Consider the following 14,254-nt stretch of genomic DNA (forward strand, 5'->3'; position numbering starts at 1 on the left):
TGGCCACACTGTATTACTTCATACTCTAAAAACGAGGTTGCAGTTTTTTTCTGTAGGTTCTAGAAAATTCACAAACCACCAATTTGCCTCCACTTTTGAATTCATAATACACAATGAGGCCAAGGAGGAGCAAGAAATGGAGGAAAAATATAATAACAATATAATTTCACTGCATTTAATGCTTTCTTGTTATACTTTTATGTTAGAAATGTCTTTGTAACTTGGTGAACTTCAGCTAGCAGGTGATCAGCACATTCACTTAATAAAAAGAGACTGAATAAAATTAGTTATTAAAAAAAAGTACCACATACAAACTACATATTACTATTCATACCATTTCATTACATAACATGCCAACAAAGAAAATTGAATAAAAGGAGAAAATATACCATGGACTTGCTATTTTTATTTGTTTTGTATGGGTTATAGCCTATTAGAAGTTTTGAATAACTAACAATAATCCTATTTATACAAACTGGATTTTCAGTCAACAAAAAATGATAGAACACAATTCAGCTTAACATGACTTTAAGCAAGACTGAAGTGTATGAAAAGAGTACAGAAATCAGTTATGTATGGCTTCAGGTTCCACACTATTAACGAAAGAGCTATTGATTATCCAGAATAAAGGACACAACAGCCAGTCAATAGCACTTTCGGTTACTTTTCCAGAAGTGGCAATGGGTTTTATTAAGCCTTTCAAACTCATCCATATGGTTCTTTAATAAAAATATAAGCAACAATGACAATTCCATGTCTTTTTCACATGTACCATGACTGCTTCTTCTCTTCTCTCTAGAGAAGATGGGTCACTAGTTTCATCTTATACCACAACTTACAGGAAGACAAACATTTACAAACCAAGTTTAAAAATATGGTTCTGCTTCCCCTTAGCCATGATTCATAAAACTGATCAAATTTCTTATGATTAACAGCACGTATTACAGAGCTCTATATATCATGGGCCCAGAAAGAACCCAGAAGAGACAAAATGTATCATATCTAACTTTGAAAAATATGACCACAGTAAAATTGAGTGAATGGACACAAACTCCATGATTAGGCAAAATCAACCAGGAAGAGCTCAGTGGCTAGACTTGCACACAGTATAGGTGTACCTCCTTGAATCTACCCATTGACTTCATTGTTTCTTGTGCCTCTGCTCTGTATTTGCAAAAGTCAGTGAGGATCAAGCACATACTCTCAGCATTGAGCTTTTCTGTGAGCTTGGTCATGATCTTTGTCTTATTTTTTCAACGTTTTTTTTGTTGTTGTTGTTTTTTTTTATTTATTTTTGGGACAGAGAGAGACAGAGCATGAACGGGGGAGGGGCAGAGAGAGAGGGAGACACAGAATCAGAAACAGGCTCCAGGCTCCGAGCCATCAGCCCAGAGCCTGACGCGGGGCTCGAACTCACGGACCGCGAGATCGTGACCTGGCTGAAGTCGGACGCTTAACCGACTGCGCCACCCAGGCGCCCCGATCTTTGTCTTATTAATGAAGTATTCTAAACAATTGAAAATGAATGTTTGGAATTGTTCAGGTAATTAGAAAAATGTCTTCATTCCAAAAACAAGTGCAGGAAGAAAGAGGAGCCTTCAAACTCATGTTTTCTGGAAACTCCACATTTTTAAATAGAATTTTACACAGAAAATAAAAAACACAATAACCTGGCATATTTACAGTATTTTGTAAGAATTTAATGGTGGTGGGCTTTAGTAAGGACTCCCATTCAGGCTTTATTACTTTAATAAAACAACTTTAGTACATTTACTATTCTACAGCAGTACTTTATTATGAGTTACCGAAAGTAAACTGCCCTTGTCAAAATAAATAAAGTACATCTCAGGATTCCACATTCCTGATTTTATAATGTTGCCTTTTAATGTTCATTGCTACTCATTTGCACAATTTAGTTATCTCTTGGGAATTTTCAAGTCATTAGTATGAATTAGTACAGTATTAAGTATAAAATGACAGATACTTCTAAGAATTTTAAAAGAAATGCACTCAGAAGCACAGATTAATGGAAGTAATGTATCTCCTACATTTACAGCTCCCACAATGAAAGCAGATGGACCACAAATACACTTTTTCTAAGTAGTCATTTTTAGTGGCAAAACTGCCAACACAGCAATATTCTAAGTCCATTTCTCCAACACAAACTCACAGAAAAACTCAACATGGTATAGCATAGAGAATCCTGAAGAGACATTGGATAGAAGTCTTGGTCGTGCCCTGACATTGTCTAAATGACTCCATGCATGATGTGGTTCCTTCATCTGTTCCCAAATGGTGCCTTCCACAATGTGCATACTCAGGAGTCCAGAATATCTGGCAATGTCTAGGGAGTTGATAAAGTACTTTGTAGTTTACATAGCTCTTTCCTATATGTATTATTTTATTTTTGCAGAATGGCATCATCCCATGCAACAAGAAGGGGAAACTACAGCACTTCCAAGAAGTTTATTAGCCATGTTTCTAGCAAGTGCCAGAATCAGTACCAGAACCTACATATTCTAAGTCCTCATGGATCTGAGGAGGAAGCAACCTTAGCCCATTATGCCGCAGAGATTTCATGTATTAAAAAGACTGGGGTCAGAGTTGACCAAGGTTCCTTAAGACTTTACTAATGCACACCCCTTCTGAAGTAATACATCCTCCACACCAATCCAATAAATTTCTTGCCTAATCTTTAAGTACACTGGTTGTTTTTTTATGAGAAACAACTGACCTAATTTGTTTGTTGTTGTTGTTGTTGTTGTTGTTGTTGTTTATCTGTTTTAATGCTCTTGCTAACTCTTGGAAAGCATCACTGATAAGGTCTCTTTGGAGAGGCTATAATCCCCAAATTAAATCCATGGTAAATACTAAAATAAATACTAAGTTTTTAATATAAAACTTATATAAAAATACTAAGTTTTTAATATAGTCATTATTTACCTTAGCTTAAACTAAAGAACTTGGAATTATGTAACAGCCAAGAAGTTGTTGAAGCTATTTATGTGGCATCCAGTACATGATGAGTGCTGTAAGCCTAAAATAAGAGAGTAGATATAAAATGGGAAGTTTTAAATTAAATTTGACTACAAACATTAAATATGAAAGTAATTACTATCTTATTTTTGTTATTATTCTTTAACCAGAGTATCTATACTGTTCCCTCCTTTAGGGTTCCTTACTCCATTATCAACCCATGCTCCACTTTTTTGCCTAAAGAACTGCTCATATGGCTTAAGCCCCAGCTAATATATCAGCCATCCAGTGTGGCTTTCCTGGACAATTAAAACAAATTTTGTTAACTCCTCTTCTGTGATAACCCACTTTAATCATATTTCTGTTTCAAAATTTCCTAGTTTTATTATAATTACTTTGCATGTTTGTCCTAGCCTTCACTCTGAGTTTCTTATGTCAAGAAACTGTTTAGTGGTCATTATGTATTTGTCTAGATATATAGGTATGTATTGACTTTTTGACTGATTTATGGGTAGGGTATACCTAGCACCTGCAACAGAGCCTCTGTAAGAGTCTGGAATGAAGGAATACATGAGGGGAGATGATAGAAAATATTTGAAATCTGATGACTACAAAAGTCAGTAAGTCCATGCAATGAAACTGAGCACTTTATAGTCCATATAGAACTTGCTATAGTGGCAGGTGTAAAAACAGAATTTTAAAGAGGACAATAGGCAAAAGCATTTGTATCTTTCCATGGCAATATAAAATGAATAGAGATAAATTAATGATTATCATAGTCCATCAAAAGGTACTGCTTTTCCCCTTCAAATTATCTCTTATCTCCTCTTGACATAGTCGAATGAATTCACTAATTAATACTAATGAACAGAAATCCTTAGGTAAATCATTCACTTCCCTTTGAAAGGAGGCTAAATTAACATTAAGATGGGTCAAAGTCAGGCCCAGAATCTTCAAAAGTGACTGTTTAATTGAGTGGATTTAACTTATCTTCCCATGATAATTGATAGCAAAAGCATGCATTTAATTGGAAATCCCCATGAAATAAAGCAAGACATACTGAAACTCTGTTCCGTATTTTTTTTTCAGGAATCACTTATCTTTTAAGAAAAATGAAGTTACTGATATATTTAGCAATTAATTTTCAGCTGTCATATAATTTAAATCTTTGACAAGAAAAATTGGATAACTTTGATGTTTGACTTCTAAAATTAACAAACGATGCTGGATTTATGCTAGAGTTAAACTGCTCACTGTAAATATACAGACTATTTACCCTGAATAATTAGTAACACAGAAGGTTACAAGATGAGATTCCAAAGCAGCATCTTTAGATTTTAAGGTCATTATCCCAATGTAGAGCTGAAAAATGTTTGTAAGTATCTCATCAGGTCAGAAGGTCAATAAACTCTACTAAAAAGGTATAGAGAGAATGAAAAAAATTCCTAAGAGACATGATAAAATAAGAAACATAAATTTACCTTTGATTTTGACTCTTTATTTAAAAGGAAAGAACATGAAAACTGGAGGATAAAATCTACTCTGAGAGTATTATGGGGCTCATATTACAGAACAGTGATGGCTGACATGGGTATTCGGACAGGCTGTAGCCACAGGACATGAAGGGATAGAGGAGGCAGCATTGCTGGAAGTGAGCATAGGAAGGCCTGATAAGCAAAAGAACAAGTGATTTGTATATACTCAAAGATAGACTTCTAGACTCATTTTCTTCTTTCACTTACTAGTTCAAGTTATATGACTCACAAAACCTGTTTTCTTAACTGAAGAATATGAATATCAACCAAACTTAAAGAATTTATTTTTACTGGTCAGGGATTCCCGGAACAAGAGAAACCACTTCATGTGTTCTAAGCATGAAAGATTTGATACAAAGAATGAGAGAACTACCCACAAATTCGAAGAGTTGGGGAGTGAAGGTCAGAGAAGCCACCCTGATTATCTCAGCCTGGAGCACTGATATGCATTAGCTGCTCCAACTCCTGCAAATATATGGAAGCTCCCATTGACTTTTTCTTTCTGCAGCAGTGAGAGGGTGGTCCCCAGGAACTGGCCAGGAAGCCCATATCAATCAGTGTCTCATCTGCACAGCATCTGTCTGACACTGCTTTCTGAGAATAACGGCCTCGCCTTCCTTCTGCTTTCCTAGTGAAATAAAAATGCTTCTTATTGGCATAGGCCAACCAGGAACATACAGGGAGAGGGATTCTAAAAATGGAGGCTTTGGCTTTTCTGTATGTCAAAGGAAATTTTAGAAAGAAATGGTGATGATTTGGAGCGCCTGTGTGGCTCAGTGGGTTAAGCGTCAGACTTTGGCTCAGGTCATGATCTTGTGGTTTGTGAGCTGGAGCCCTGTGTTGGGCTCTGTGCTGACACTCAGAGCCTGGAGCCTGCTTCAAATTCTGCTTCCCCCTCTCTCTGCCCCACCCTGCTCATGCTCTGTGTCTTTCTGTCTCTCGATAATAAATAAACGTTAAAAAAAAATTTTAAAAAGTGGTGATGGTTCAACTACTCAACACAGATGGAAATAAGATTAAATTAATTTATGTATAATAAGAGTACAATAAGTAGTGGTACCATCATCATCATCATCATCATCATCATCATCATCTTTATAGGCCAGAAAAAAACTATTGGACAACACTGACTGTCAAAGAGAGACTATGTCTTAGTATTGGGCTCCAGGCACCAAGAGTCTTTTCCAAAAAACAGAGTTTGGTGTTCTTTCAAGGAAAAAAAAATTAATGAGGAGGTTTTTCTCCATACTTTTTATTATTTCTCAAAATGTTTTTTGGTGGACCCATGTAACTTAGACAAGGAGAAGTTAACATTATTTTAGGGAGAAAAAGGAAAGTGGAGAATGAAGGGAGGGAAGGAGGAAGAGAGTAAAGTGTGAAAGAAACTTGGATTTTAGCTGTTATGTTCCTGGGACTCAGTTCAAGCCCAAAGCTTTTCCTCCTTGTTTTAGGTTACTCATAACTGATGTGGAAAAGCACCCATTGTGTCTTTAATTAGTAAGGAACATGACAATGAGAAGGAAAGTTTTAGCAGCTAGGAAACAGAATCAAGCACAAGGAAATAAATAATCTAATTGGTAAAAGTAATCACGGACAATTCAGCAAATTCAGCAGTTTGACACTACACATGTCTAAAGTGCAGCCAATTATAATACAGAGAAAATATAATGTATTTACACAGCAATATAAAAGCTCATCATGAAAAAAAAAAACCTGAAATATTATTGAGCCTCTCTGTTATACACAACTCTGCTGAAGAAGTTACGACAATGAGAGCCAGGGGCAGGAGATGGAGCCAGTGATAGATAACAGTAGAAATAAGCTCATGTCACGTGCCTCCTGACTGGCACAGGCAAAAGTCAAGACCAGGATGCAGTATCTGAAATCAGGACTCAAGAGTGGTTCTCTCTGAGACAAAGTCAAATAAAGTAAGAGAGTAAGTACAAGCTTCTTTGAAAGAGAGCTAGAAACAAGGGGAAACAAAAAGAAAGTGACTGGAAATGTTCCTAGAATTCCATGAGCCATAAAGCTGTACATACATACACTCTGTGGAGTTAGTCACTGGGAGGGTGGTCATCAATCAGTATGGTCACACTGGAAGACTCCCTCAGGGCAAGTTAAGAGGAAAAATAAAGACCTAAATAGTGCCACATATCAAGCCCATGAATCTGGGAACAGGATGGGAAAAGATGCATTTATGGTACGAATTAATCCAAACGATCAAGAGGGCAAATGTTTTCCACATGAACGCTATGTGTCATAAAGTACCCTGTGACCATGCATAAAATAGTGGCACATTTTGCCAGAAAGGTCATCTTGTTTACTCTTACTCCAGCCTTTTTCCTTTATCTGTTTAAAATATATCCATATAGGTTTGCAGCATGCCAATATATTCAAGACTATATTCAATACAAAGACATTTTGTTCACTTCTGTTCTCAGGCCCTTTGAGGAACATTAAAGTGCTTTTTTCCTAACACATCCTGATACATTCTCACAATGGACTAAACTGGCATTAAGAACGTCAATGTGTTGTAACATCTAAGAGATTAGAAAAAACTTCTGAACATTCATTGAACAATGATTCAAGAGGTACCTTTAATGTTCTAGTTCCACTCTTGGTTACTGGCTATGCAGTGGATTTAAGCTACTCTCCTAAACAAACAATGCCAACTTCCCATTGCTTTCAGAGTATAAATACCACACTATGGCTTTCAAATTCTTCTACACCATGTCCCCAATTTATCTTTCAGACACATATTCAAATATAAACCTCAAATAGCACATTCTTCATGAACATTTTCATATTTCTCCTAAACTGAATGTGGTCCTTCCTTACATAAAATATCTTTCCTTCTCTTTTATATAACATCATGTCTTGTTTCCAGTTAAATGCCTTTTTGTAAGAAGCTCACATCAAACCTTAGTGGATAACAACAGTAACTTATTATTTTTCCTGTTTCTGAACCGTGTCTAGGAGGTTCCTTTGCTGAATTTGCCTGTTCTCATTTATATAACTGTGCTCACGTGGAAGGTGAGCTCAGCAGGAAGGTCCCAAATGGCCTCACTTATGTCTGGTAGTTTGTACTGCTACCAAAAGGTAAACCATTTTTTTTCCTTCAAGACATCCCTCCATCTTTCTGCAGGCTAGACTGACTTAGTAATATTATGGCCTCAGAGCAGCATTCCAAGGTGACAAAAAGGACACTGCAAGATATCTTGAGGCCTAGGCTCTGGAGATCACACATTTTTATCACATTTTATCAGCCACATTTTTTTAGAAACAGCAAGTCACAAAGCCACCTGTGATTCAATGAATGGTAAAAGAGACTATTTCTTGGTTGGAGAAACTAAAAAGGACTTATAGCCTGACTAAATCTATCACAATCCATCCTCTGGTTGTATAATTACTTATAATCCTCCCCCATATAAAATACTTTAATTTGTTCTCAAGACCCCTATAAGTATTACCTGTAGCTTACTGACCTCAAAGTCCATTCCTGAATTATCTGCATTTTTCCCCGAGATCTGTAAGCTAAGATGAAGGCTATGTACCACTACTGCCTCCCCCAAACATCCATCCATTCATCTAGCAAACATTGGTAAAATGGAGACAGAATAACCTCAATAAAAATACTGCGAACACATAACCTCAATGTGAATGGGAACACATGGAATTTACTGATGCAGCATAATTCTGAAATCCAGCCTGTCACTTACTGCTATTTGCTGTAACTCTGAAAATTAGGGAATATTATTTGATCATGGCCCCTATGAACTCCCTAAGACTGGTTCTTTAATCCATTTTTCTCCAAAGTTCTTGGTGCCTTCTCTGCATTCCTGGTTCTTCTAAGATGCTTTTCTTTTCTACAGCCTATGTAATTAAGTAGTTATTATGGCCTGCTTGCTGCTTTCCAAAGACCTCTTTTCTTTTTTAAATGACTTAACTCCTAAAGGGTAAATCCAAGTTGGTAGTCTTCTTACCAATTCAACACCAATGTTCTTGAATAGCAATCCTAGAATCTTCTATTTTTAAAAAAATTGGCTTTCAAATAAAACAGTTTCTTCTGTAGTTCATCTATAATTTCCCATACCAAATCCTAAATAGCTATGAAAATATAATTGGCACCTTCAGGATCTGTCTAGAGATCCCCTTAGTCAAAACTCAAAAGGTATTTAGTACAACAGCTATCTTTTGAATTATAAGTGATAGTTTTGACAACTGTTCAGCCACTTGTGACATAGATCATTCTTTCTCCAGCTTCCAACTGTTCCTTTATTTCCTTTCTAGCCTCTCCTGGGAGTCTCCTTGCCTCTATCCATCACCTAGTCCCAAATATTAAACCTATTTAGGGTTCTGTTGCAGCCTTACTTATATCCAGCTCATGTCTGGCAGTTTGTGCTTTCCATCCACTGGGGCACCTTGGTTCTTTGTCTTGTGGCATCTCATCCTCTAATAGGTAATGCCAGCTTCCTTACATGATAACCTCAGGGCAGCATTCTAAGAGCAGAAAGGCGGAACCCACACAATATCACTTCCATGTCATTCTATTTATCACAGAAAATCACAGGGCAAATGTCCATTCAAAAATTGAAGAAATCTAAATTTTGTTGAGGATTTTTGCACCTATGTTCATTAGAGATATTGGCCTATAGCTTTCTCTATTATGTAGTGTCTTTATCCGGTTTTTGTTGTCAGGATAATGCTGGCCTCACAGAATGAATTTTAAATCTTTCCCTTCTTTTCTATTATTTGGAAAGGTTTGAGAAGAATAGGTATTAACTCATCTTTAGGTGCTTGATAGAATTCACCTGTAAGGCCATCTGGTCTGGACTCTTGTTTGTTGGGAGTTTTTTGATTACTGATTTAATTTCATTGCTAGCAATCAATCTGTTTGAATTTTACATTTCTTCTTGATTCAGTTATGAAAGGTTTGATGTTTCTAGGAATTTGTCTATTTCTTCTAGGATGTCTAATTTGTTTGCTTATACTTTTTCATAATACTCTCTTATAATCCTTTGTATTTCTATGGTTTGGTTATTATTTTTTCTCCATCTTTTATTTTGAAACATCTTTTTGTTTTGTTTTGTTTTGTTTTGTTTTGTTTTGTTTTGTTAGTCTGGCTAAAGTTTTATCAATTAGCAAAACAAATCCAACACTACATTTAAAAAATCATTCACCATGACCAAATGGGATTAATTCCTTTTGTGCAAGAGTAGTTCAACACTCACAGATTAATCACTGTGATTCATCACATTAATAAGACAAAGGAAAAAAAAAACATATGATCATCTCAATAGATGCAGAAAAAGCATTTGACAATGTACAACATTAATTCAAGATAAAAACCCTCAAGTAAGTAGGTTTAGAGAGAACATACTTCAACATAATAAAGGCTACATATGAAAAACCCACAACTAGCATCATATTCAGTGGTGAAAAACAGATCTTTCCCCCTAAAGTCAGGAACAAGACAAGGATGTTTACTCTCACTACTTTTATTTGACATAGTACTGGAAGTCCTAGCCACAGTATTCAGACAAAATAAAGAAAAGGTATCTAAATTGTTAAGAAAGAAGACTTTCATTATTTTCAGAAAACATGATACTATATATATAGAAAATCCTAAACACTACACATGCACACACACACACACAACTACTAGCACTGATAAATGAACTGAATACAATTGCAAGATATAAAGTCAAATACAGAAATATGCTGCATTTCTGTACACTAATAATGAAGCAGCAGAAAGAGAAATTAAGAAAACTATCCCATTTACAATTGTACTAAAAAGAATAAAATACCTAGAAGTATTTAACCAAGGAAGTGAAAGATCTGTACTTTGCAAACTATACAACAGTGATGAAAGTTCAAGATGACAGAAACAAATGGAAAGATACTCCATGTTCATGGATTGGAGAACCTATATTGTTAAAGTGTTCATACTTCTAAATGCAATCTAAAGATTTAATACAATCCCTTCAAAATACCAAAAGCATTTTACACAGAAATATAACACACAATCCTAAAGTTTGTATGGAACCACAAAAGACCTCAAATAGCCAAAACAATCTTGAAAAAGAAGAACAAAGTGGGAGGTATTACAATCACAGATTACAAGATATACTACAAAGCTGGAGTCATCAAAACAGTATGGTACTGGCAAAAAAAAAAAAAAAAGACACATATATTAAGAGAACAGAATAGAGTCCAGAAATAAACCCACATTTTTATGGCCAATTAATCTATGACAAAGGAGACAAGAAGATGCAATGAGGGAAAGACAGTCTCCTCAAGACATGGTGCTGGGAAAACTGAACAGTTACATGCAAAAGAATGAAACTGGACCACTTTCTGAAGACACCACATGCAAAAATAAACTCAAAATGGATTACAGACCTAAATGTTAGATCTGAAACCATAAAATTCCTAGAAGAAAATATAGGTAGTAATTTCTTTTATATCCACCCTAAAAACATTTTTCTGGATGTGTCTCCTTTGGTGAGGGAAACAAAAGCAAAATTAAATTATTGGGAATACACCAAAATAAAAGCTTTTGAATAGCAAAAAAAAAAAAAAAAAAGGCAACTTACTGAATGGTAGAAGATATTTGTACATGATATATTCAATAGAGGTTTGATATCCAAAATATATAAAGAACTTATACAACTCAACACCCAAAAAACACATAGCCTATTAAAAAGTTGGCAGAGGGCCTGAAGAGACATTTTATCAAAGAAGACATACAGATGGCCAGGAGATACATGAAAAGATACTCAACATCACTAATTGTCAGGGAAATGCAAATTAGAACCATACCAAGCTATCGCTTTACACTTATCATATGGCTAAAATCAAAAACACAAGAAACAACAAGTGTTGGCGAAGATGTGGAGAAAATGGAACCCTCGTGCTCTGCAAACTGGTGCAGCTGCTGTGCAAAACAATATGAAGATACCTCAAAAAATTAAAAATAGAATTACTATGTAATTCAGCAATTCCACTACCGGGTATTTACCCAAAGAAAACAAAAACACTAATTTGAAAAATATATGCACCTTTATGTTTATTGCAGCACTATTTAAAATAGTCAAGATATGGAAGCAATCCAAGTATCCATCAACAGATGGGTGGAAGAAGATGTGGTATGTATGTATACACACACACACACACACACACACACACACACACACACACACACAATAAGATATTACTCAGCCATATAAAAAAAAAAGGACATCTTACTCTTTGCAACAGGTATGGACCTAAAGGGTATAACACTAAGTGAAACAAGTCAGTCAGAAAAAGACAAATACCATATGATTTAACTCATGTGTGGAATTTAAGAAACAAAACAAAGAAACAAAGAAAGAAAACAGGCAAACAAAAAAGCAGACTCTTAAATACAAACTGGTGGCTGCCAGAGGGGAGATAGGTTAGGAGATGGATGAAATTGATAAAGGGGATTAAGTGTACATTTCTCTTAATGAGCACTGAGAAGTGTATAGAATTGTTAAATCAGTATATTGGACACCTGAAACTAATGTAACACCATATGTTAATTATACCCCCAAAAAAAAAATTTGAAGAAATCCACCCCAATACAAAGAATGCAAAACCACATTTCTACCACACATGTGGTAGATAATTACACTCTTTCTTACTAGTCCTATAGCTCAGGGACTCTATTGCCACAATGTCTTCCACATTGTTTCACACATTATTTGTTACACATTTTGTACTTATTACATATTTATTCTACAAAAGGTAAGGCTAACCATAGTATTATCTCTAAATTAAAGGATAATAAATACATGTCTATGCAAATGTTTAAGAGAGCACCATATTCTTAAAAATTAGAGATGCATCTATAGGCGATTAAGCACTTATTGAAAATTAAAAACCGTTCTAATAAGCTCAGTCTGCTTTCTGCTAATAGAAATGTGGATTATGTGTCTTTGAGAAAAAACATACAGGTAAATATCTTTAAAGCAATCTATGATTTAGACTTTTTTATCTTTTCTATTTTGAATTTTGTACACTAAATGGAATTTCACTACATGGAAGCCTATATTAAAAATCACCTTCAGACAGGGTACATAATTCAAATTCAGAATAAACTTTCAAAAATGTGAGAAACTGACTTATAACTAATGACATAAACATTTTCTCAATCATACTGTTCTTTTCTAAGCATTCCTTAAAAAGAAATTTCATGATGAGAATAAATAATTTAACACACTTTTTCCTGTGGCTGTAATTACTTATTCCAAAAAACAAAAAATACTTAGGTACTGTTTTACTTCCACTTAAGCATATTTAAAAATACAGCTAAATATTCATCTGGTTTTATCCAAGTAAACTTTGATACAAAAGGGGGGAAACATATTTCATTCAAAGTCAGTTTTTAAACCATTTTTCTTAAATAATAACTATGTGGCACTGAGGAAATAACTCAATCTCTTTGGATCTCTAGTTCTTCACCTAAGATCTAAAATAGGAATTTCTTTCAGGTCTGAAGCACTTCGTTTTCTATATGCCTCTTTGCTGTCTAACACACTAATGCAAAATTGAAGGACTCATTAAGTTGTTATTCACTATCCATCAGTTTCATTAACAAGAGCTTTACTACTTAGAAGGGAGAATATGGTAGTAGATGATTAATGAGCCAGATCTTCAGTCCAAATATACGTTCTCACATTGCTTAGCATACTGATTAACCAGCTAAGAAAAAAAATCATAGGTTGAGACCGTCTAATTTCCTTATGGTGGCAATTTTATTTTTCAGTTAATGAAGTTAACACCTAGGAGACTGGAAGAGAAAAATGGACAAAATGCATAAGTGTCTACAAAATGAGGACAAATGCCAAATCAAAATACAAGAAAACAAGCAATGTTAGAATAAAATATTAAAGCTAACTTGCAAATGATATTTTTTTAAGTTCAAGTCTCGGGTTAACTTTTTTCCTACAGTATTTACACAAACTACTGACCTTTGATCATGGCATTCCTTTTTCTGTTTTTCTTTTCACTTCTAACAAGAGGTTAAGATGGCAAGAAGCCTCCTGATTATGTCATTTATAATTATACTTTCCATACTGAAAGGGACCAAGGCTTCTTAGACAACTGATTTTAGCTGGATCTGGTAATATGTAAGAGATATCTGAGATGCCCTGTTTTGACAAAAAACAAATTGCTATGTCAAAAGCACACAGAAGTTAACTTGAAAACAGGCTTTCACTCTCCAGAAGTGGAACTGTTTCAGCATCAAAATAATAATGTGAGAATAATGTCATATAAATGAAATTTCATTAAGTTCATAACGGTATTTTAAAACTTACGGGTTATCTTTAGAGATTACTAGAGTACCCATTCATTGTTCTGAAAATTGGTAAAGGGAATAAATAAGCATTTATCCTGCTTCTAATTCATGAAGTATGCTTAGGGCAGGCAAACAGTACAAGGTAGGACAATGCTATACCAATGCTTATGCCAATGCTATTGCAATCAATAAAACAGAAATAGTATATAAAGATCTAAGTGCAGGAATTTTGAGATCCCTTAAGCAAAATTTTCTTACAATCAAGAATTTTCTTAAATTGCGCTTGAGTGCTGGTGTGTTCTTCCCTCTGCTCCTTCCACGGTATAAGAGCTCAGACCTCAGCTCTGAGCTCCTGTAACTTCTCTCCTCCTTCCTTCATGTGGGCACAGAAACCATATAACTTCATTGTTCCTCC

General features: G+C 35.0%; 1 long non-coding RNA gene across 2 annotated transcripts in view; it reads left to right on the plus strand.

Annotated features, from left to right (window-relative positions):
- Nucleotides 1–13,402, plus strand: part of LOC132680152 (uncharacterized) — a 43,824-nt gene extending 30,422 nt beyond the window's left edge. Inside the window, exon 4 of one of the 2 annotated variants that reach the window (XR_009610546.3) lies at nt 13,306–13,402. This is a non-coding gene — a long non-coding RNA (uncharacterized LOC132680152). Of the gene's footprint in view, nt 1–2,413; nt 2,654–13,305 lie in introns of those variants that run through there. The other variant, XR_009610547.3, reaches the window with a different exon arrangement.
- Nucleotides 13,403–14,254: the final 852 nt, after the last annotated feature.

The sequence above is a fragment of the Panthera onca genome, chromosome A1 (genome assembly GCF_046562875.1).
Source record: "Panthera onca isolate mPanOnc1 chromosome A1, mPanOnc1 haplotype 2, whole genome shotgun sequence".
Lineage (NCBI taxonomy): Eukaryota > Metazoa > Chordata > Mammalia > Carnivora > Felidae > Panthera > Panthera onca.